Here is a 23,362-nt window from a genome sequence, read left to right on the forward strand (position 1 = left end):
AATAGTTCTATCTAAGCTACATAACTAGTGCACTTAGTCGTTTCTCTCTTGCACGGATGCAATCCGAGAACACTAAGCCACTCTTGACCCGCCCATATTACCCCCTATGAACTCACCTTGCTTAATTGAATTTCCTTGATCACTTGAAATCTCTTTTCCTTGATTAGCACCTATACATGAGCTAATCCCATTAATCACATAACTCAATCAAAAACACAACTTTCTTGAATCATTACATCTTTTCATACTTACACACACATTTAACCCCCTAATCACAACAAGCATACAAGTAGCCTTAAAATCTCATTTTTCCTAAGATGACAATGTTACCAATTCAACATCACATTTTAATCATGTACATTACTAACTCATCCCTTTTAGCTCTATCATGCAACTTTTTCTTTAATCCTTTCATTAATCATCAAATGTGCATAGTAATCCAATTTCATTACTAACACCATTAAATTATCAAATTATCAATTTCTATAACTTACAACTATAACAAAAGTTCATACATGAACATCCTTCATCACAATTTCTAGCTAGAACACATAATCATCTCTTTGAGACATTTTAACAAACACTTGGTGTGCATGACTAGAAACTTAACTAGAACATCACCAAATTCACCATATTCATAACAAAAAATCCATCATGCAAGTCTATACATAATTCCTCTTCCAAAATCAATAACAATTACATTCTAACTCAAACAATTGTGCACAATTCAACAACTAGCAACTATTTAAGCATAAAACTCATCATAAACACACCATATAAGCAATACTTGGACACAAAATCCATACCTTGACTTTTAGAGTTTAAGAACCCTAATTGTGCACAAAGAGAGTGAAATTGGAAGATTAGAGCTTGCTAAAGTGATTATGGTGTCTTAGATTTCACTAATTCAAGATTGCATGAGTTTAATTTTAACAATTGATGGATCCTCCTCTTCCCTTTGCAAATGTCGACACTCACAAGAACTCCAGGAAGGTTTTCTGTATTTTGCACTTAATAATTTATTTTTCCAGCATTTTAATCCCTTTTATATAAAATAACTTTGGCTTATTAGCAATTTCTACCCTCCCCACCACAACTATGGTTAGAGAAGTCCTTATTCTTAACTTTTCACCCTTAGTCCTTCCTAACTTAACCAATAAACTTAACTTTTATCCATTTAACATAAAATAACCTTTACCATTTAATTTCTTAGCAATAAAAAATTTACATAAAATAATACCTTAAATATTTGGGATGTTACAACTCTCCCCCTCTTGGATCGTTCGCGTCCTCGCGAACCATTCTTGATGCAACGACGGATAATACTTCAAGAGCCATTCTTCGGGTTCCCATGTACACTCGGAACCTTTTCTAAATTGCCATAATACCTTCAATAATATTACCGACTTATTCCTCAAGTGCTTAACCTTTTGATCCATAATTTTTATCGGCTTTTTCGCATACCTTAACTTATTATCGACCTCAATTTCATTCAAAGGAACATAGGTTGATTCATCCGCCAAACATTTCCTCAATTGTGACACGTGAAACGTGTCATGTATATTACTCAATTCATCGGGTAGAGCCAAACGGTAGGCTACCTTCCCAACTTTCGCCACTATCTCAAATGGTCCCACGAACCTTGGACCCAATTTTCCCCTCTTTCTAAAACGAATGATGCCTTTCCATGGAGAAACTTTTAGCATCACTTTATCACCTACTTGAAATTCTATCGGTTTTCTCCTTTTATCTACATAAGACTTTTGTCGATCTTGTGCCGCCTTTATTCTTTCACGAATTTGGTCAATCATCTCGGTGGTTTGTTGTACTATTTCCGTGCTTCCTAATTCCCGTTGACCTACTTCGCCCCAACAAATCGGGGTTCTACACCTCCTTCCATACAACATCTCATATGGTGCCATTCCAATTGTAGAGTGATAACTATTGTTGTATGAAAATTCAACTAATGGTAAATGAGCATCCCAACTACCACCAAAATCGATAACACATGCTCTTAACATATCCTCGAGAGTTTGTATAGTCCGCTCACTTTGACCATCCGTTTGCGGGTGAAACGCGATACTTACATGTAACTTAGTACCCATTTCCTCTTGAAACTTTCTCCAATATCACGATGTAAATCGGGTGTCTCGATCCGAAACAATAGAAACCGGCACTCCATGCCTTGCAACAACTTCTTTCATATATAACTTTGACATTGCTTCCGACGACGAAGCTTCTCTTATTGCCAAAAATAATGCACTCTTAGTCAATCTATCAACAATAACCCAAATTGCATCGTGTTGTCTAGGGGTCTTAGGCAACTTAGTCACTAAATCCATCGTAATATGCTCCCATTTCCACACCGGTACCTCTAAAGGTTGCATTTTACCGTAGGGCATTTGATGATCGGCTTTCACTTGAAGACAAGTAAGACACTTGTGCACATACTTAACTATATCCCTCTTCATTCCCGGCCACCAATAGTCTTTCCTTAAATCTCTATACATTTTCGTAGCACCGGGGTGAATCGAATACTTAGACTTGTGAGCTAAGTCAAGGAGCTCACTTCTAACATCACTTTGCAAAGGTACCCAAATTCTCCCATATCTAAGCCTTAAACCACGAGAATCTACCACAAAATCGTCAACTTGCCCCTTGATTCTTTCTTTTCTCACGTTTTCGGGCGATAATGCTTCACCTTGTGCAACACGAATATCATCAAATATTTGAGGTGATATTACCATAGCCAAGCTTGTTATCTTAATCGGTTGATGACTTGACTTCCTACTAAGAGCATCCGCTACTACATTCGCTTTTCCGGGGTGATATAAGATCTCACAATCATAATCTTTCACCAAATCGAGACCTCTCCTTTGCCTATCGTTCAAATCCCTTTGATCAAACAAATACTTTAAGTTCTTATGATCGGTATAAATGGAAAACTTAACACCATAAAGATAATGACGCCAAATCTTTAGAGCAAAAACCACGGCCGTCAATTCTAAATCATGCGTAGGATAGCGTTTCTCGTGTTCCTTCAATTGTCGGGAAGCATAAGCTATGACCTTCCCATTTTGCATCAATACACACCCTAAGCCTTTCTTAGAAGCATCACAATAAACCGTCATGTTCTCATTCCCTTCCGGTAAAACCAATATGGGGGCTTGAACGAGCTTCTCCTTAAGGAGTTGAAACGCTTGTTCTTGCTTTTCTTCCCATCTCCATGGCACACTTTTACGAGTCAACTTGGTGAGTGGGGTGGCTATTCTAGAAAAATCTTGTATAAATCGCCGATAATACCCCGCTAAACCTAGAAAACTCCTAACCTCGGTAGGATTCGTAGGTGGTTCCCATCTCATAATTGCCTCTATCTTCACCGGATCAACACAAATACCCTTCTTGTTAATGACATGGCCCAAAAATTGAACTTCACGAAGCCAAAACTCGCACTTAGAGAACTTAGCAAACAATCTTTCTCTTCTTAAAGTCTCTAATACTTGTCTTAAATGTACCGTATGTTCCTCTTCACTCTTAGAATATACCAAAATGTCATCAATGAACACAATTACAAACCTATCAAGCATCGGTCGACAAACTCTATTCATCAAATCCATAAACGCGGCCGGAGCATTTGTTAATCCAAACGGCATAACCACAAACTCATAATGACCATACCTTGTTCGAAAAGCCGTTTTAGGGACATCTTCTTCCCTCACCTTCAATTGATGGTAACCCGACCTTAAATCTATCTTTGAAAAGAAACTAGCACCTTGTAGTTGATCAAACAAATCGTCTATCCTTGGCAACGGGTACTTGTTCTTAATAGTGACTTTATTCAATTCTCGATAATCAATACACATTCTCATAGTTCCATCCTTCTTTTTCACAAATAAAACCGGAGCTCCCCAAGGTGAACTACTAGGACGTATAAAACCTTTATCTATCAAATCTTGTAATTGAGTCATCATTTCTCTCATTTCCGACGGGGCTAATCGATAGGGAGCTTTGGCAATTGGCGTGGCCCCGGGTATCAAATCTATTCTAAACTCTACCTCTCGCTCGGGAGGTACACCGGGCAATTCACTTGGAAACACATCCGGAAACTCGTTAACTATTGGTACATCATCTAATTCAACAACCTTTTTCGAATCATCAACAACATGTGCCAAAAACGCACAACACCCATGAGACAAAAATCTTTTAGCCTTAGCATATGTGCATATAGGAATTGCACGCCTAGCTCGTTCCCCATAAATCCATATAACTTTTCCACTTGGTGATTGAACTAACACTATTTTCTTACGACACAAAATTATCCCCTCATTGTCATCTAGCCAATCCATGCCCACAATTACTTGAAATTCCCCCATTTGCATGGGTATTAAATCAATGACAAACTTTTCATCATCCAAAATAATTTCACACCCCTTAATGATACTATACACCATCACGGTCTTATTATCCGCTATTTCAACCTCTAATGGGTGTTCTAACATACTTGGGGTCATATTAAAATGCTTACAAAAAGAATATGATACAAACGACCGCGTAGCACCGGAATCAAACAAAACATGCGCAGGTAAAGAGTTTACAATAAAGGTACCTGACACCACATTTTGGGACTCCTTCGCTTCGAGTGCGGTAATCTGATGAGCTCGGGCCCTTGGTCGGCTATCACTAGTCTTCGGTTCCGTCTTAACCTCTTTCTTAACACTACCACTAGCTAAATCCTTCTTGTATTCCGGACATTCGGCTTGAAAGTGACCTTTCTCAAAACAATAATAACATTGCTTACCTTTCTTAGGACATTCGGCGGCCCTATGTCCCGGCTTTCCACAAGAGTAACAATCGGAGGTACCCGCTTTACATTCACCCGTATGATTTTTACCACATCTAGTACACAACTTGGCTTCTTTCCCACCGCTCTTACCCGACACAAAACCCCCTTTTGACTTGTGCGGGGATTCGGAACCAAACTTACCCTTCTTCGGACTAACATTATGCATCGCCTTAGAGTCTTGATCTAACTTCCGTTTAAACGCCGCCTTCTTCCTAAGTTCATGCTCTCTAACAAGTGCTCTATTCATCATCTCGGCTAAGGTCTTATAAGTGCTCTTGTCGATAAATTCACTTATCTCGGGATTTAACTTTTCATGATAATGATCCATCATCAACTTGGGACTTGACACGAAGTCCGGACAAAAACGAGACTTGTCATTGAACTCAGCATTAAACTCGGTCACCGACTTACTTCCATGCTCTATATTCATAAACTCGGATTTCAACCTACTAACCTCGGTGGGCGGAGCAAATTGAGTCATAAACATTTCACGGAATTTGTCCCATGAGAAACTTGTAGCCACGTCTCGCCCATGAGACTTAACTATAAAATTCCACCACTCATAACCACTACCCTTCATTTGATGTGCCGCGTAAATTACCTTTAAATGCTTGGGGCATTCACATAACATAAAAGTTTCTTCAATTTCGTCTATCCACCTTTGACTAACGATTGGGTCAACCTTACCATGAAACTCGGGGGGATGGCAATTTGCAAAGTTCTTGTATTCAAAACGATCATCCTTCTTCTTTGGGGCTTCTACCTCTTCTTGTCTTACCCCACTACCGCCTTCACCTCTTAAGGTAGGGTTATTAGCAATAAGAGTCTTTAACTTCTCATCTAATTGATCATTGATCAATGTCTTGATCTTTTCTAACAAGGTTGGGGTATAACGTATCAAGGCTTGCCCTATTTGCCCCGAAATGTCATTTGGCATGTTAACTTCTTCCGATTCGTTTTGAGAGTCTTCTATAGACTCCGTGGATGGGGTGCAGACGTACTCATCATCCTCATCTTGACCTCGGTTTGGTGATACAATAGCCATTCTGAAAATTACATTCAACCCATTAGTTCAAATACCGGTAACACCATTATTCATCAAAACCAAACAATCTGAAAGAATTCCTAACTCGATTCACCATGACCATAGTAGACGTCCATGTGTACTAGAATGAAGTAATAGCAATGGCCTGTTGTTATTACACCATTTCATTACACATCTAGTCTACCACGACATCATGGCTAGCGAGTATCAAACTCCTTACATAAACCAATTCGTAATCTTATTCATTATTCTATGGGTCTTGTCAATGACTCTACCCTATGGAGCATGGCACAACTATACGACTTAAACACTTATGCAAGTCCTAAACCGCTTATCCTTTCACAACAATGGTTTAAGCCTAGATAATCCCTATCGTGGGTTATCCAAGTCCCTTAAACCTCAGCTCTGATACCAACTTTTAACGCCTTGATTCGAGTAAAATTTTTTTTTTTTTTTTTGAAAAGTTAAGTTACTGGCCGGACAAGGCATTTGCCGCGGCGCGGCCTGCCTTGTCGCGGCGCGACACAACACATAAAATTTTTATCTCCTTAACCCAACTTCTGTTTTGAACCTTAGTTCATTGCCGCGGCGCGGAGCCCTTGGCCGCGGCGCGACATAACACTGGTCCGGGTGCCTGACCTGCAACATTTTACTTAAACCAACTTTTGCACATTTCATCATTCTCAAACACATTTAAAACAACATAATTCATCCACCAACATAAAGATTCAGTTTCTAATATCTTAGACCATCCATAAACAACATTTAGACTTCAAAACATGTTTTCATACTCCAACCATCATTAGGTCCCAAGTTTGACAACAACAAACATGACTCATACCAAAACACTAGGCGTTGATAAGCGGTAACCATGGAGCGTGTTTACAATAAGGGACTTGCAATACCACTTACTCTAATGCCAATGCTCCTCAAGTGCTTCACACGGGTTCCTTACCTTCACGATGGACTTTAGTACCTAAAACATAAAACATCAAGGGGGTAAGTTTTTACACTTAGTGAGTTATAGGAAAGTAATAAAACACAAAACACAAAACATTTGGGCACAAATCATAACACTTATCCTTCAACCCATTGGTTGCTTGCATACATTCGGATCCAATTCATTCATACCATAGACATGACTTACTAGGCCGAACCTAGTAATCATGCCTAAGCTAACCATAGACATACTAAATATGCCTAAGCTATCATCATCTCATACATAGACACTTAATGTGTCTAAGCTAACACAAACCATAGGCAAGATTACTAGCAATGTAATAACCTTGCCTAAGCTAAACATCAACCATAGATACAACTATTAGGTTAACCCAATAGTTCTATCTAAGCTACATAACTAGTGCACTTAGTCGTTTCTCTCTTGCACGGATGCAATCCGAGAACACTAAGCCACTCTTGACCCGCCCATATTACCCCCTATGAACTCACCTTGCTTAATTGAATTTCCTTGATCACTTGAAATCTCTTTTCCTTGATTAGCACCTATACATGAGCTAATCCCATTAATCACATAACTCAATCAAAAACACAACTTTCTTGAATCATTACATCTTTTCATACTTACACACACATTTAACCCCCTAATCACAACAAGCATACAAGTAGCCTTAAAATCTCATTTTTCCTAAGATGACAATGTTACCAATTCAACATCACATTTTAATCATGTACATTACTAACTCATCCCTTTTAGCTCTATCATGCAACTTTTTCTTTAATCCTTTCATTAATCATCAAATGTGCATAGTAATCCAATTTCATTACTAACACCATTAAATTATCAAATTATCAATTTCTATAACTTACAACTATAACAAAAGTTCATACATGAACATCCTTCATCACAATTTCTAGCTAGAACACATAATCATCTCTTTGAGACATTTTAACAAACACTTGGTGTGCATGACTAGAAACTTAACTAGAACATCACCAAATTCACCATATTCATAACAAAAAATCCATCATGCAAGTCTATACATAATTCCTCTTCCAAAATCAATAACAATTACATTCTAACTCAAACAATTGTGCACAATTCAACAACTAGCAACTATTTAAGCATAAAACTCATCATAAACACACCATATAAGCAATACTTGGACACAAAATCCATACCTTGACTTTTAGAGTTTAAGAACCCTAATTGTGCACAAAGAGAGTGAAATTGGAAGATTAGAGCTTGCTAAAGTGATTATGGTGTCTTAGATTTCACTAATTCAAGATTGCATGAGTTTAATTTTAACAATTGATGGATCCTCCTCTTCCCTTTGCAAATGTCGACACTCACAAGAACTCCAGGAAGGTTTTCTGTATTTTGCACTTAATAATTTATTTTTCCAGCATTTTAATCCCTTTTATATAAAATAACTTTGGCTTATTAGCAATTTCTACCCTCCCCACCACAACTATGGTTAGAGAAGTCCTTATTCTTAACTTTTCACCCTTAGTCCTTCCTAACTTAACCAATAAACTTAACTTTTATCCATTTAACATAAAATAACCTTTACCATTTAATTTCTTAGCAATAAAAAATTTACATAAAATAATACCTTAAATATTTGGGATGTTACAGAATCAAATAAACTCACCTAATGTATTTTGTAGTAAAAATACATATGACTATATCGAACAATGCAGGGTTGGCCTTGGATTCACGAACCTATATCATTTGTGTATTTATTAATATTCATAGTTGTAATTGAACACACACACACACACACATATATATATATATATATATATATATATATATATATATATATATATATATATATATATATATATATATATATATATATATATATGGTTTATATGTTCATTATGTATATATATATATATATAAATATATTAAATTTTGTTATGTTATATGTGTTAAATATATCTATATTTATGTATGTAATTAATTTGTTTATCAAAACAGTAGTTTTAATTATACTAAGTTAATATTAGTAAAAATAATGATAATAACATTAGTAATATACTTATGTTAACAATAACAATAATAGTAAAACTAATAATTACCAAAAATGATATTATTGCTAATATTAGTGGAAAATAATAATAACGATACTTCAAAAAATGTTGTTAATAATGATAATATTAATGATTGTTAATAATATCAATGATGATAATAAAAATAATGATATTCCTTAATAATACTAGTATTAATTTTAATAGTTGTTATAACAATTGTGGTGATAATATAACAGTTCTAATAATAATATTGATAGTTTTTAAATGATAACAAAATAACAATTTTAACAAGAATGATAATGATAAAAAAATAATAATACTAATCCTATTATTTCTATTATCATGTTAATAACAATTAATAATAATAATAACAATAACAATAACAATAACAATAATAATAATAATAATAATAATAATAATAATAATAATAATAATAATAATAATAATAATAATAATAATAATAATAATAATAATAATAATAATAATAATAATAATAATAATAATAATGGAAAAGGAAGGAAAGGTATACCCTAAAAAAAATGCACCGTACGAGGCTCGAACCCGAGACCTCCCGTTCACGCCCCACACCCTATAACCAATCCTTCTGTTTTGCTTATCTGACTCTTACTCAGTATTTATTTTATTAAACCCGACAGTTTTTGTGTTTTATCATCTTCTCCATCAATTCGAATGATTCAACCAACATCAATACTCAAAATAATTAATTCGTGGTTTTGTTTAGGCTTGTATACGACTATTAACATTATAGTTAGAGTCATTGAACAAAAAAAATGAAAAAAAAAAACAGAATCAACCTCCTGCTGTGCGACGGTTTGAAGGAGGAAGAAAAAAAATTCGATTTCACTTTTGAGGATGTATTGGACATAAGTTATAAAACAAAATATATTGGAAATCAATCCTTAAAACTATTGGAATCGTTAATTTAATTTAAATCAACACAGAAAACTCGAATTTGATTGATGAACTTTTGTTGACTTTTTGATTCAATAACTTTGACTCGAGAATTGTTAATCAATCGAAAGAATTGACACGTGAAAACTTACAGAGAGTTTAAATGGACGATTCCTAACAGAATGGCATTATTAGATTTTGAAAAATGACTCGAATTCCATGTATGTGATCTTGAGTTCATAACAGAGGTACCGGACATAAATAAATAAATAAAAAATATTTACTATAAGAGTTTTGTTTAGGATTATTGTAATTGTTATAGAGGATGGAAGAGCTGAACGATTCTTCTCAAATCATTGATCAATTCGTCTGTTAGATATAGATTGAATATCGACATAATATTCCATCCAGTACAAAGAAATAATAAAAAAAATAAAAGCAGAGAATGACTTTCAACTGATTTTGTATGCATCTGCTTTTGGTTTCGAATATTAGTACAGTAGTGAGATCATCATCTATAGATGGAAAACGATTTGAAACAAATTTTGGAGTGATATATATGTATAATTTGTGTGGTAACAATTTTTGGGGAAGAAAACAAAACTGCTAGTCTGATTATGATGTTAAAGGGGATCTCCAATTTTCTTACAGCTATTTAATATTAATTATAAATAATTATAAATATTTAATAATATTACAATTACTATTAATAATAATAATAATAATAATAATAATAATAATAATAATAATAATAATAATAAATAATAATACAAATAAAAATAATAAGTATTTAAATAATTATAGTAATAATAATAGTTAACAATAATCCTAACAATACTTGTTAATACAAATAATTATTAATACTACTCTTAAATATGATGTTATTAATGATAATAATAATACTTTGTATTATCTTTATAATAGTATTTATAATATAAATAATGATTTTTAATGATAAGGAAAAATGATAATCTTAAAATCATAACTTTTATCATTAATTGTAATGCTACAGACATTAATGTTAATCTTAATATTAATTTTAGTAATATAACAACTACATTTTTTTTAATTTGTAATTATATATAGATTTTAAATGTTATTAATTATGTATATTTAATACTTACATGATATAAATAAATATACATGTTATATATTATGATATGCATACAATCACTAATTACATATATATATATATATATATATATATATATATATATATATATATATATATATATATATATATATATATATATATATATGTATATATATATATATGTATATATATATATGTATATATATATATGTATATATATATATATATAATATATAATATATATATATATCAATCATATATATGTATATTTATATATATATACATATATATATATATTTCAACTACCACATATTTAATTGTGTTATAAGTTTTCTTTCATATTATCAAATCACATAATAGTTTATTAATCTATTCTAATTTATAATATAATATAATATAATTATTTACATGTATAGTTATTTATATATAAACATTTCTTTTTACGATTATAGTTTCGTGAATCGTCGGGAATAGTTAAAAGGGCAAATGCATTCATGTAACCGTTTCAAAGTTTTTGACACTTCACATTACAGACTTTGCTTATCGTGTCGAATTCATATAAAGATTAAGTTTAAATTTGGTCGAAATTTCTCGGGTCGTCACAGTTGGTTAGGTAAGTTCTTGAAGTTTTAAATTTATGACCAAATGATGGGGATCACATACATGAAACTACAAAACCATTATACAAATTCTGTATCAGTTACGTTTTATAGCTGTCAAATCTTGACCCCATGGGCGGAACTAGCTTTCGACGAGGGGTGCAGGTACCCTAGTAAACCAGTAAATTTTAAGCATAAAATTTTGGATTACTTTATTTTGCTTCTAACTCAAAGCCTAAAATTTTGGATTATTTTATTTTGACTATGGTGTTACAGATTCCTCGATCCGTCACTTCTTGACCTATTAGTTATGAATTGGTCGATTTGGGTTATGTTTCTTGGGTAGGATGGATTAGCTAAAGAATTGCATTGAAGAACTAAGAGGTCCTATTGGTTGAATGGGCTGAAAGTCATTATGTTGATATTGAATAGCGTAATATGAGTAACTTTTTTATTACTGCGTATTAGATTTCATGGCTTTAGTGATGATATTATCCTTTATAGGTTGGTGTTAATAATATATTTTTTTGAATAAATAACGATAACATTAAAACAAAGCCTTTTCATCATAGATGAAAAGGCGAACAGAGATACAAAAGACCAAAAGTACTGCAAGGCACGAAAACACCAACACTAAACAAAGATGAAAACCTAACTAAAACCGAGTCTTGAGTAACAGGATCACAAAACGAGCCCTAAATACCAACAAATACAAGCCCCATTTAACCCAATCTAACCAAACAACGACAAATATCTGTAAAAACAACCAAATCAACAACAAACCGGACACATCTACCCGACAACCGCTTTACTTTTCCGCGTCTTTGTGATCGGCTTGGTCGTGAATATGCTTAGCGCATTTGGACCTAATAAACGCAAACATAGAACCAATGTTACCTAGTCTGATATAGGATCTAGCCACACACATAACCTGTCCAAAAAGACCTCCACTCTTCTTAGCATTAACTTCCGAAATACCTATAGCCGGTGCACCTTTAATCTCGATCCACGCAAACCGAAAAAAAAAGACTGCATCTTCTGAGAAGGGAGTAACCGAAACGAACAGGTCTGTATGAAAATTCAGAATGTTGTTGTAATTCATGCGATCAGCACACACACAAACACAAGCGTAAACCCCCAACTTGCTAACATGATCGACGGCGGCTTTAGAACCGATAAGAAATTCTTTGATCTTCAAATCTTTGATAGGAACAGAATCCACCACAAGAATGGAGAGCCCCAAACTATCAACGATATCCTTATTTGGGAGAATTTTACAAAGTAATTTTCCGGTAGGAAATCCAGGTTTCTTGCCGGAAAAACTAAATCTCTGGCGAAGTGGCCACCCAATTAAGATCGGACGTCCAAAAATCTGGGATCCGTTAAGAGTCGACACAGCCACTGAAGCTTTAGATTCATTAATGAAGGAAACGAAGGCGTAGCGTCTTGAAGGCCACCATTTGATTTCGGATAATTCAACTATTTTACCAAAAACGCTTTCAACCATCTGATGTGTGCACGTGTGTTCGATTCTGCCGATAAAAACAGTACGCCCGGGAGAAGATGCTGATAGCTCCTTTTCCGGCAGTACGTCGTGAGCATGATGAGTCTTCTCCGACGAGGGAAAAGCCGACCCACTGATGGGGAAACCTGTACGAACTTGGGGAATAACAGCATAATGGGAAGTTGATTTGAGGGTTGATCGGAAGTAGTTTTGGGGTTTTGTTGATCGGAGATATTTGAAAAAAGTAACCGTTGGTGACTTTGGGGTGGGACATTTGAGAGAGAAAAATGGTGGGGTTCCAATTGACTTTTTTGAATTTGAGAGAGAAAAAGGGTGGTGTTAAGTTAATAATATACGGAGTACATTTTTTATAACTCATTATATCTTTCATAGGTTGGTGTAATTATTTAAGTTTTAATCATGGTAACAATGTTAATTTATACATCTGTTTCAATTTTATTATTATCTCTAGACATAAAACATGCAATTTACTTTTTGTTTATTTTACGATTTTATCATTTACTTTTAATCTAACATTTTTCATGTGTGTATATATCAATGCTATTTAAAAATTTTATTTCTCTACTGAAGTAGATATTTAATTTGAGACATCCTAAATAAAAATTCTTGATTATAGATATGGGATGGAAGGAGCACAAGACAATGCTCAAGGACATAGTTTGTAAGGACCTAGGAGTGGTTCACGCCTCCCTAAAATTTAGGCAAGTAGTGAAACTTGTAGCTCTTTAAATTATAGACGTTTGAACTTTTAAATCAACTAAATCGAAATCTGTATGAAAAGATATGAATAAATTGGTTCGCATGATTTGTATTATCAACAATTTACTTCACAAGAGTTCTCATGTTCAATTATGGTGGCAAAGAAAAGCGTAAGAAACGATCATGTAAAATAATTCAACATCAGAGTACAAATACTCATCCCTTGGTAGCCTACACAGGGAAATTTTTTATTCATTTACCCATTTACATCTTATAGTTGAATAATTTCAAACCCTCAAATATTCCGTTCAAACTCCACTACTGATGGTCATCTCCACTTTACCTAACTAACATGAACCACAAATAATATATTTAATACAAAAAACACTATCAAATTGCTGAATTACAATGAATTACATGATCCACGTGCTTATGAATTTACTTACAAATCAATATTAATATGTTTGACATACTTCGGTACATCATTAGGGCTTATTATATAAGTTTTTGTGTATAATTCCGCAAATTCGCGGGTTTTTAACTAGTTACAATAATAAAAGAAAAAGAGACAACTTTTATTCATAAATAATATTACAATAAAAAAACTTAAAAGTTCTACGATTTTTAATACGAACGATTATTTTAAACAAACTCAAACCACCATCTACTCCTTTTCCTCCTCCTCCTCCTCCTCCTCACGACCCTCTATCAAACGCCTCATCGCATCACGCCTAATCCTCTGCTTATGCATCTTGGTATCTTCCTATCCTCTTCAATTATATCAATAGACAATGTCCTCATTTTCGCTTTAATTTGCTTCGATTTATAATACTTTTTCTTATCTTCGGTTAGGAATAATGGTTTTGCTTGATTGCTCATTCAACTACTCACGAGATGATGTCGATGGCGTAGAATCAATCGACTTTTCCTCGACTTCCTTGGCTTACTCGGTAGATGGGCCAAATGATCATGACCAAACATTCTTGTTTTAGGTCCTTATATTCATTCATATCAACCGTTTCATTCACATTTTTGACAACTTTTTCAACCCGTTGTCTCGGCCTATTACGCGTACCAACAATAATTGGATCGGGATGTAACCACTTTGGCTTGTTTTTCAAATAATCCTACGCTCTATGACTCGGGAAACCCTTTCCGTACTCAATCCTATACGCCACATCACATCTATCACGAAAATCAAGATCACTTTCTCCACTCCTTCTATCACTTCTCATTTTTCTCAGAACACCGTTATACTTATTGCATTCGCCACTCAACTTTGTCCACTTGGATGACAAAGCATATTTTGATCGTTCAACGGCTCAACTGGAGGTTTCCGTTTGTGGTAACACCATAATAATTATATAATATAATATAATATGTTAATACTTGTAGTAATAATAATAATATTATATTATATATTACATACATAATAATAATAATAATAATAATAATAATAATAACGAAAAAAATAATACCTACATAATAATAATAATATAATAATAATAATAATAATAATAATAATAATAATAATAATAATAATATATTGGATCGGTTTCAAGGTTTCCTTCCGGGCAGCGATGGGAGTGGGGTTATTATCGCTGCATCGGCATAGTCGAAACGGGAGATGATCGCAACGGGTGGTTTAGTCCCCCCCCGGGTGATCTCAATCGTTGTTCAAAAAATAATAATAACAGTAAGTATAAAAATAAATAATATAATATAATAATAAAAATAATATATGTATAAATATATACCCGTCATTGCGTTTCTTCTAAACGAGTCTTTCGAAATCATAACCCAACTTTCTGTCAATTGTAATTCGCCACATTCATTCCTACCGTGTTGAACGATATGTGCTGGCGTGTTTCGCTTAGACTTGCCGCCTTCAACCATCTTCTTTGTCCCTCTCGCTTTTTCCCTAGCAATGGTGGAAGTCGGTGTAGGGTCCTCGTCTTATTCCGATTGAGTGTATGATTGAGATTGTACTTGAGAGTGGGTTTGCGAGTTTACTTGAGAGTTCCTCCATGCGATGAAACCTTGCATTTCTTCGGGTGTTACTTGATCAGTATCATTAAATTAAGACCAATCCGAATTCATAGCGAATACGTTGTTTGGATCATAATGGTAGTTTTGAATGTTTGGATCGGGTTAGTTTGGATGGATTATTAAATTGATAATGATACTAGTATTTGATTGAGAGAAAAAAGGTTGAAAATATCTATAAAAACGATTGAAAATGATAGTATTTATAGAATTAAAAAGAAAAAAATATAAAATAATACAAACTAGTCGTTTAACAGCTAAATTATTGAAAAATCAAACAGCCCAACGGCTACTTTACACCGTCAGTATCCTGACTTTGTGAAACTGACGCCGAAACCGACAGTGTGCTGGTATCAACTAACGGTCGATCTCGGCGTCGAATTTGACCAACATTGAAAAAATTAGTGGACACCGACTGCTCTAAGAGGCTCTCTTACTTTTTTTTTTTGTATTAAATTATGTTATAGATATAAATAGTATATGGATACATATGACTACTGGTTAAAAAACCCGTAAATTCACGGGTTTATTAGAAGAAAACATAATCAAAATATTAATAAAATATCATTTAAACTCTCTAAGTAATACCAGTTCATATTCATATTCATATTCATATTCATAATTCATATTCATATTCATATTCATATTCATATTCATAATATAAACTAAATTTGTTACGGTGAACAATTCAAAGTCATGACACTTCCATTTAACATACATGAAAGGTTGAAACCATAATAAATTAGTAAAGTACGAATACCTTTTGTAGATGGAGATCCAATATTACCCAAAACGACCCCCATATAAAGCATCTTTCATAAACTTGGAGTTTTAAGCTTTAGCTTCCATGAATCTTTGACACTATCAAGATTTAGAATAACAATGTAACATTCGTTATTCATTGTTTCAATGTTATTATTTTTTATTTGATTTCGAAAAAATGGTTGGTTATTGATATAATTAAATATGATGGCAGGCTGACATTTATATACCGTACTCATAAGCGTTATTGTAAAAAATCCAATTACTGATTTTCAAAAGCAGACCGTTTCGATTATCTAAAATCCGTTTGATTAATCGGTCAACGTCGATCGATTGGTCAAAAACGAATTTGATAATCAAGGTAATTCAAAGCCAAAGTTGGTTAACATTTTAACATGAATTTAAACTAAAACTTTACAGTTTTTGAAAAAATAAACAATTTTAAAGTTTATATCTATTATTATGGTTTTCTTCTATATTCACACATATAATTTTTGAAATTTAATAATTAAATATATAAAGTACATCTGATTAATAATTAAATTCTGACCTCCCCTAAAGGAGGCATGCCACCAACAGCTGGACCAGTGGCGGATCCAGGAAAAATTTTCACCGGGGGCGAATTTTTTTTTAAAACGTAGGAAATTTTTTTTTGGCAAAATATAGAGGTTTTGGGGCAAAATATAGAGTTTTTTGAGCAAAATTTGGATGTTATTGGGCAAAATACGAAGGTTTTGGAGCAAAATATGGAGGTTTTGGGGCAAAATATGAAGGGTTTGGGGCAAAACAAAAATTCCACCGGGGGCAAAATCGAAAAACCGAAAAAATTTGCACTAAAATTTCGAAATCCACCGGGGGCGGTCGCCCCCTCCTTAACCCTTTGGATTCGCCTCTGCGCTGGACTATATCACAACTTCAAGAATATTAAATTTTTACCTTGTAAAGAATAGTTGTCATGGAAGCTCAATAGGTTATCGGGTTCTTCAAGACATCTATCCTTACAAATAATAGCTCAATGGGTTATTGGATTGTGTTGCTAGTCTGCCATCTATACTTCTATGATTTGGGAAATCAAAGGTTTATTCTAAAACATATACAATATACTATAAATTTTTAAAAATTACTAAAAAGGTATACTCAGACTTTTAGAATCCATACAACATTTTTATAGATTACATTACTTACTACTATCAACATTCATTCATATGTATATTTGATCTCTTCTCAATATATATATATATATATATATATATATATATATATATATATATATATATATATATATATATATATATATATATAGTGGTAGGATCAAGAGGGAAGTAACCATTCGGGGGAAAGCGGGGGGAAGCAAAAACTTTTTTTTTTTTTTTCATTTTTTGAAAAAACTTTGTTCACAAAAATTATAGATGAGATGAAAATATGAACATTTAGTAGAGATACTTTGTGATAAATGTTTTTATTTTGGCGGAAAAAAGCTCGAAGAAGTAATATATAACAATTATCGTGTTTTTCGAGCGTATTTTGAGGTTTTAGCTATTGGGGTTTAGATATTAGGGTTTAGATATTAGGGTTTATAGGGTTTAGATATTAGGGTTTAGAAATTTAGGGTTTAGGGTTTAGATTTAGGGTTTAGATTTAGGATTTAGATTGAGTTTTTAACACGAACGGTTTAGAGTTTAGGGTTTGGTGTTTTGGGTTTATGGAATAAACCCAAAACACCAAACCCTAAACCCTAAACCCTAAACTCTAAATCGGGCTAAATTTTACTTCACAAAACATGAAGAAAAAAAACGTTCATATTCTTCACGAACAATATTATCTTGAATGTTATTTTTGTCGATCGTTTTTCCGCCTAAATAATAACATTCATCACGAAGTGTCTCTTCTAAATGTTCATATTTTCGTGTGATCTTGATGCCGGAAAAAAAAAATTTCAAAAAAAACGAATTTTTTTTTTTTTTTGCTTCCCCCCGCTTCCCCCCAATTGGTTACTTCCCCATTGATCCTGCCCCTATATATATATATATATATATATATATATATATATATATATATATATATATATATATATATATATATATCTATCCATATCTATCTATTCTATATCTATCTATCTATCTATCTATCTATCTATACATCCTATAAATCGTAAAATAAAATCATATGTGGCAGTCATTAGCTTAATCCTAATCCAAGGTGCTGACATGTTAATCACACACTAATTATCATTAATAAATTAAATATTCCACGCTGGACAAACCCAAAAAAAAGAAAAAAAAAACCTTCCTCAATCTCCTTCGTACTCTGTTACCACAACACCCGACGCAAAACCCCAGACTCAAAACCAAACCTATCTTCGTCGACTCAAACCCTAAATCCCTATCTTCGATACAAACCTTAAATCACAATTCATACTATTGGGAAAAAACCAAACACAATCTAATTTGGGATTCATTCCTTAGAAAAATAAAACAGTCCCATACTATTGACAAAACTGATAAATTGATGATTCAAGTTCGATTATTTGGTCCAAAATCATGAAATCAAAAGAACGCTCTAAACATCTATCGGTTTATATCAAAATCGTTCGGGCTTCATCAGATTATCAAAATCGTTAGGTTTTCATTGCAGGTGTGTAATCAATCTCAAATAATCTGTCGTAACAATTCAGGATTTCAAATAGGGTTAGGGTTTCCCTAAAATTGAATTTTATAAATTTTTGTTGGTGGTTAGTTACGAACTTACGATTATATATAATTCTAGAGTTCCTTGACTGTGTTTTGTTTATTATTGTGTAATTTATTTTTGTTTTTTTTACTTTAGTTATTAACATTATTAGAGGTTTGTTGATGATTTTTTTACTTTGAATCGATTACTGTAGATTTGCTAATTATGTTTTTAATCTATATTCAACCTTTTTGTTTGTAATTGCTATTTCTTAATAATACGGTTTCATATTGAAAATATTCAAATTTAATAATACTTTATCGTTTATAACAACTTTGAGTTGAATTTTTGTATGGATTGCAGAGGATATACTTGCAACATTAGAGGTTTGTTGATTTCTTTTATTTCTTTTTGTTTCTAATTCAAGTTTTAATTATAGTTATGTATCAATAGAAGTTTGTTTGCTCACCGCCAATTTAGTTTTGTAAATTGAGTTTTAATAGAGTGAGTTTGATAAAATGTAAATTTTTAATTGCACTCAAGTGTTTGATTAATTGCTTGAATGAACTAGGGTTTACTATAATCAAGTGGAATGATGACTTTGATCTTCAAAATTTGAAACCTATGTTTTATTTAGGTACTAAATTGCCAAAATAGTGTATCCCAATATATTCAGATAGATCAACATGCTTATCCACATTTTCTTATTTTTTTCATTAAAAGTTACAGTTAACAGAAACTATAATCCTAAAAAATCAGCCCCACTATTTTCTCTAATCGATAATTAATGATAAATGATGTTTCTTGATGTTATGTTTTTAAATGAATGCAGGTTAGGTCATTATGTGAATAGGAAAAGAAGATATTGATGCAAAAAAAAGAATGTACAAGTGCATAATTCATCTCATTGTTATGTGAAATGTAAGTTCCTATTTTGTTTTGTTTGAAAGGTATACAAATGAGAGGCTGTGTTAATTAATATGTAGGAGCTGGTTAGAGCAATGAGAAAAAATGGATATTTAAAAGTTCATCCAGGAATCTTCTTATAGTCAAATTTGAAATTACTGATATCTTAACTTTTAATAAAGATGGATGGAACCTATCTACGAATCTTCTTATGGTCAAAGTTGAAGTTATAATTGGGTAGAGCTACCTTCATATCCAAATTAGGTCTCAGGTTGTTTTATTGAAGGGTATCTTTGTTGGGAATGAACATGGTCTAAAATTTTGGAATTTTATCTTGACTTTTAAAAGTCAGTGGGTCAAGACACTGAAGATTGACTATGTTGTTGTGGGTCATGAAATGTGGATTTTGGATTCTATTGATTCTCCAAGGTATGTATGTGATGAAGGTAAAATGGCTGGCAAAAATAATGCTCATCTTATTTTTGTGGTTTTTTAATGAGCATACTTTAGGGTTACATACTACTTTAGTGAAGAAAATGGATATGGATAATTTTTTTTTATCTAGACGAGAGTGCTAAAAGCTACATCATATGGGTTTGGAACTCCTATTTTATCCGTTATTTTTCAGCTAAAACAGAATCCAGAAATTTATTTATTGTTTTTTGCTAACAATTTGACCTTTAAAAGTCAACGGGTCAAGGTTTTAAGGACTATTTATAATGTTTTGGGCTTTGAGGTGTGGGATCTTGATTTGGTCGATTCACCAAGGTATTCAACCATTAAAGATATTGAAGGTGGCACAACACATGCAAAGTGCACATAGTATGCTTTTTGTTTGAGATATTGAAAGTATTGAAGCTGGCACAAGCATTTTAAACCTTGAAGCAAGTTGGTCAGGTATTATCTATTCTTATGCGTTGAATTCGACATTTTTTTTATATCACTGCATGCCATATTGTTCGTAAGAAGTGTATTGTTTTTTATCTTATAGGAAAATTGAGATGTATTAGTTTCTGATTAATGGTTTCGAGATGAAGGGACCAACACTATACATGCCCTTGGCGATTTATATGCGATTTTAATAACTGCAACTATCCAATATAATTGACTGCCTTTGTATATCATCCAGTTAGGCTCATGAGAGTCACTCAATTTCTTTTTCTTTTAATTGTCTAGATGTCGAGTTTTGTATTCACAATGGCTGTATTTTTCGTAGGATTAGACGAGGTAGCACCATAAAACATGAGACGGGGAATAGGTTCTGTGAATAGGTAACTTCATTCACAAAGTTAAGTTTTGGTTATATGTGAATAGGTAACTTCTTTCTTATGTAATATTATTTTTATTTATGTTTTGTATGTGTGTATGTGTGTATGTGTATGTGTATGTTTTAGCTATCCGTCATTAGTTGTAAATACAGTAATCTAAATCAAAGTGCAAAACATCAAATGGATTAGCCACTTCGTTAGGATTATATATCACTCAATATTAGTAAACTGTAGGAAAGAAAAAAATTGGTGACACATTTGCTTACTTATAGATGATGTTATGTCCTTGTGAACTTCAATGGATTAGCTTAATCTGCAAAAAATTCTAATGCAAGTTAGAAGATATGAACTGTCATCCTAACAATGTACTTATGGTCAAAAATCATCCAACATTAGTTTGATGGCACTAAACCTTTTAAATGGAATGTTATATTATTTGATGTAGGTTTACCTTTTATATATTTGATTAGGTTGCAGGAGCTGCTATTATCTTTGAGGTGCATAGAAGTGCTAGATCGGAGGCTAAATTCAAAATTCCGTAAACAAGAAGTTGAGGTAAGATTATACTGTTTTTCAAGCTAGCAAATTCAAATTTCCGTATCTTTCTATCACTATGTTAACTTCCATATGACATGTACGCCATTCTTAAGAAATACACCAACAAAAGACTTGGAAATGCAATATTTGGCCGAAGGTGTTGTAATAGGATCTTTTCTAATATTGAGTGATACGCGATGAAGATGTAGCAAAACAAGTGGAGTTTTTAAAGAAAGATAAACGAAGTTGAGCAGGTTGCTAAAGAAAAGGCTTGAGGCGTACGCAGCAGCTATGAAATATGCTATTGCTGGTTGTTTCTGATTCTGCTTCTCCTGTTTGTTTTGGGGTGTTATCGTCTTCTTTTGCAGCAACTTTTCCAGCGACTCAGCACAACCTATCGTCACCAGGTTTGTTGATTTGTGTGTTTTGATTGTCTCATGATGTGTGGATAGTTGTGATCTATTTAGGTTGCTGATATTGTATTATGTCGATGTTAATAGTCCTATTTTATTTATCTATTATTACTGTATTATTATGGTATGGCCATTTGTTTTTATTTGATTTTTGTAATTACTATAATGATGCAAGTGGTGAAGTATTTAAGCTGATAGCTCACCAAGTACTATGTTTACTCATAAAATACGATGTTTCTATATTTTATATGTGTGCTGATGATAGCAAGTATTCTTTGAAGACTGTAATTTTTCAACAACTATATTATCTATTTCTAAACAGCTTCATTAAAGTAAAAGAGATTTGTTAAACAACAAGAGATTTGTTAAGAAATCATTTATCAATATCAAAAGTTTGAAGATTCATGGTAATGGTATTTACTTAGACACATGTTCTTCATTAACCAATGGATGTATGATAAGTACATATATTTGTTCGGTACCAATACGAACGTTTTGGAATACTATTTTATAGAGTTGCCGTGCAACGCACGGGCTCTTAAATCTAGTATATATATATATATATATATATATATATTATAAAGCGCGTGACAATAATCATACGTGTCAACTCTTGATTATTCCTGTCACGTGTCAACTTCTCCTTTATTCCTGACAAATGTCAGTCTAACAGTTATTTCCATATATTAATTGAATTATTAGATTGTTGATTATTCCTGTCACGTGTCAACTTCTCCTTTATTCCTGACATGTGTCAGTCTAACAGTTATTTTCATATATTAATTGAATTATTAGATTGTCTAATTTAATTTAATATACAAATTTAGTTACCTAAAATATTATATTATATTACCATATATATTATTATATTAATATTAACATCCATAGATGTTATAATTACATTAATAATATTTACAATGTTATAAAACCACAAAATTTTTTATTGTAATAAAAAATTATAAGATAGATATTTCTTTATTAACATTATAATATTATTTATGAATAATATTTTATATAATATAAATTAATTTACATTTTGCGCATAAA

The 23,362-nt window shown here is 32.5% G+C and overlaps 1 long non-coding RNA gene across 2 annotated transcripts; it reads left to right on the forward strand.

The window, feature by feature from the left end:
* Positions 1–18,815: 18,815 nt before the first annotated feature.
* LOC139898004 (uncharacterized) lies at positions 18,816–22,503 on the forward strand. 2 transcript variants are annotated; one of them, XR_011776854.1, is made up of 5 exons: positions 18,816–19,155; positions 20,024–20,994; positions 21,089–21,368; positions 21,836–21,920; positions 22,016–22,503. It is a non-coding gene; the product is annotated as an uncharacterized lncRNA (long non-coding RNA). The 2 variants fall into 2 exon arrangements; XR_011776853.1 differs by having other exon boundaries at positions 21,836–22,503.
* The last annotated feature ends 859 nt before the right edge of the window (positions 22,504–23,362 follow it).

The sequence above is a fragment of the Rutidosis leptorrhynchoides genome, chromosome 3 (genome assembly GCF_046630445.1).
Source record: "Rutidosis leptorrhynchoides isolate AG116_Rl617_1_P2 chromosome 3, CSIRO_AGI_Rlap_v1, whole genome shotgun sequence".
Lineage (NCBI taxonomy): Eukaryota > Viridiplantae > Streptophyta > Magnoliopsida > Asterales > Asteraceae > Rutidosis > Rutidosis leptorrhynchoides.